Consider the following 2,724-nt stretch of genomic DNA (forward strand, 5'->3'; position numbering starts at 1 on the left):
TTTACATCCCACCGATCACAGGACTCCTCGGCTGCATAACCGTGCCCCCTTCCCAACCAATCGGATTTGCTATACGCGAAAACGACGCCAATGGAAAGAGCTTCCGCCCAAATTTAAATCCGTGGGCGTGGCTCGCAGCAGGAAGTAGGAAAATGGCGGCGATGTTGACAAAGACACAGCGGATGGTAACATACGACTAACAAGAGAAATATTTTTATTTTCTGCTTGCAACTGGACCGTCCAGAGCGTACACGGTAAGTACAACTCATCGTTTTTAAAAAGAAGTACTTTTGTTGCCCTGAAAAGCGAGTGAGCGTGGCGTTTGTGGGGGACGTCGAATTTCGACGATTCTTTCTGGTCAACGGTTGTAAATGATTGTGTTGATTAAAAAAGAAAACTTGATGTAACTCTACTTTTAACTGCCGTTTCAGATAGATTTGGAATTGCATCACATCCAATTTTGCCTAGAGCGTACACGGTAAGTAACACTCGTTGTGTTTAAGGAGATTTACGTTTGTAATAGCAGAAGTGTAGCCGCGTTGCGTTGTACGTGTGAATGTTGGTCCGGGCGAAATGTTAATGTTTAATTTCATTCCTTTAGGTTCCACGGTGTTTGTTGGCTGCAAGTTTTCCACTGCAAGAAGAGGCTCATATCATTGACCAGGAGCGAGCTACAATGGTGAGTAGCCATAACATTTATGTTAAACACTTCCTATTTCATGTCTAACAGTACTTGATTTAACAAATAACCATAAATAAATACAGTGTGGGCACTGAAGTTAACATATGTGATTATACTGCCTAATCTGTCACCGAGTAGATTGTTGCAAAGTAATATAAGATCCAAAGTTGTAATTCAGAATAGTTTTCAAAAGAAGGCCATTAGAATTATATACAAGTCTGATTACCCTGAACAAGCTATTAATTAAATCACAAATTCTTCAATTCAAAGATTTGGTAGATTATCAGACAAATAATGTCTAACAGTAATTGATTTAACACATCACGATAAGTAGATTGAGTGTGGGCACTCTCAAGTTAACATATGTGATTATACTGCCCAATCTGTTACAGAGTATGTTGTTGCCAAGTAATGTAGAATAGATCCAAAGTAGTAATCCAGAATAGTTTTGAAGAGGCCATTAGAATGATAAACAAATCTGATTACCTTGAACATAATAACAAGCTAAGTGTTTAATATGTCCTATGAAGTCAAAATTGGGCACCATCATGTGGTGAAATTTGGAATTGCATCACATCCAATTTTGCCTGGGAACAAACAGATTACATAAATCTTAGTTTTGAATAAGCCACTCCTTCTCAAACAAGTAAACTCTGCCCATTTTGCGCAGTAGATGTTCTGTTAATATCTAGTATTTATACAAAGTCATAATTTAAATTGCTTTCAACCTTCATTCATCGGTTCAACCAACATTACTCGCTCTTATTACCAACTTGTATTGATTTAACTAAGCGTTTAATACTTCCTATCAGGTCTCAAATCGAGATTTGGCAAAATACAATTTCAGCAAATCCAATTTTGCCAGGGAACAAAAATAGATTAAATAAACTAAATAAGTCCTCTTCCCATTAAATAAATCAGAAAAGTCTGTCTTGTAACCAGTCCTCTTCAAACAAGTAAAGTCTGCCCATTTTGTGCCGTAGATTTTGTGTCTATGCCTAGTATTTAAACAAAATCATAATTTAAACGACTTCTTTCCTTCATTCACTTTGGAAATTTGGAATTGCAGCAAATTGAATTTTGGCAGGGAACAAAAATAGATCAATTAAACTAAATAAGTCTTCTTCCCATTAAATAAATTAAAAAAGTCTGTCTTGTAACCAGTCCTTTTCAAACAAGTAAAGTCTGCCCATTTTGTGCCGTCGATTTTGTGTTAATGCCTAGTATTTATACAAAATCATAATTTAAAGGACTTCATTCCTTCATTCACTTTGGAAATTTGGAATTGCAGCACATCAAATTTTGCCTGGGAAGAAAAGTAGATTAAATAAATTTAATAAGTCTTACTACTTCCCATTAAATAAATTAAATACGTCTTACTTGTTCCCACTCCTTTTCAAAACAGTAGTTTAAAACGAGGGCCCTTCACTCAATCTTTAACCTCAACCCCGCACGTTGTGTTGTATCTGTGAATGTTGGTTGTGGCCAAATGATAGTTTTCTTTCATTCGTTTAGGTTCCAAGAAAACTTGATGTAACTCTACTTTTAACTGCCGTTTCAGATAAGCGGGTATTACGTCGCAGTCAAATGCCGCGGATATGACGTAATTGCCCGAACCTCCGCCAAAATTCAAATCTGTTGGCGCGATGGCCGTGAGCCACTGAGCAGCGACGATTATCAACAGAAATATCTTTATTTTCTGCTTGCAACTGGACCGTCTAGAGCGTACACGGTAAGTAACACTCATTGTGTTTAAGGAGATTTACGTTTGTAATAGCAGAAGTGTAGCCGCGTTGCGTTGTACGTGTGAAAATTGGTCGAGGCGAAATGTTAATGTTTAATTTCATTCCTTTAGGTTCCACGGTGTTTGTTGGCTGCAAGTTTTCCACTGCAAGAAGAGGCTCGTATCATTGACCAGGAGCGAGCTACAATGGTGAGTAGCCATAACATTTATGTTAAACACTTCCTATTTCATGTCTAACAGTACTTGATTTAACAAATAACCATAAATAAATACAGTGTGGGCACTGAAGTTAACATAT

At 37.2% G+C, this 2,724-nt stretch overlaps 1 long non-coding RNA gene across 1 annotated transcript; it reads left to right on the forward strand.

Annotated features, from left to right (window-relative positions):
- The first annotated feature begins 317 nt into the window (after positions 1–317).
- On the forward strand, positions 318–2,339 carry LOC148378112 (uncharacterized). The gene is made up of 3 exons (XR_015856164.1): positions 318–478; positions 602–679; positions 2,244–2,339. It is a non-coding gene; the product is annotated as an uncharacterized LOC148378112 (long non-coding RNA).
- Positions 2,340–2,724: the final 385 nt, after the last annotated feature.

The sequence above is a fragment of the Syngnathus floridae genome, unplaced genomic scaffold (genome assembly GCF_059516105.1).
Source record: "Syngnathus floridae isolate MCC-2025c unplaced genomic scaffold, RoL_Sflo_1.0 HiC_scaffold_64, whole genome shotgun sequence".
Lineage (NCBI taxonomy): Eukaryota > Metazoa > Chordata > Actinopteri > Syngnathiformes > Syngnathidae > Syngnathus > Syngnathus floridae.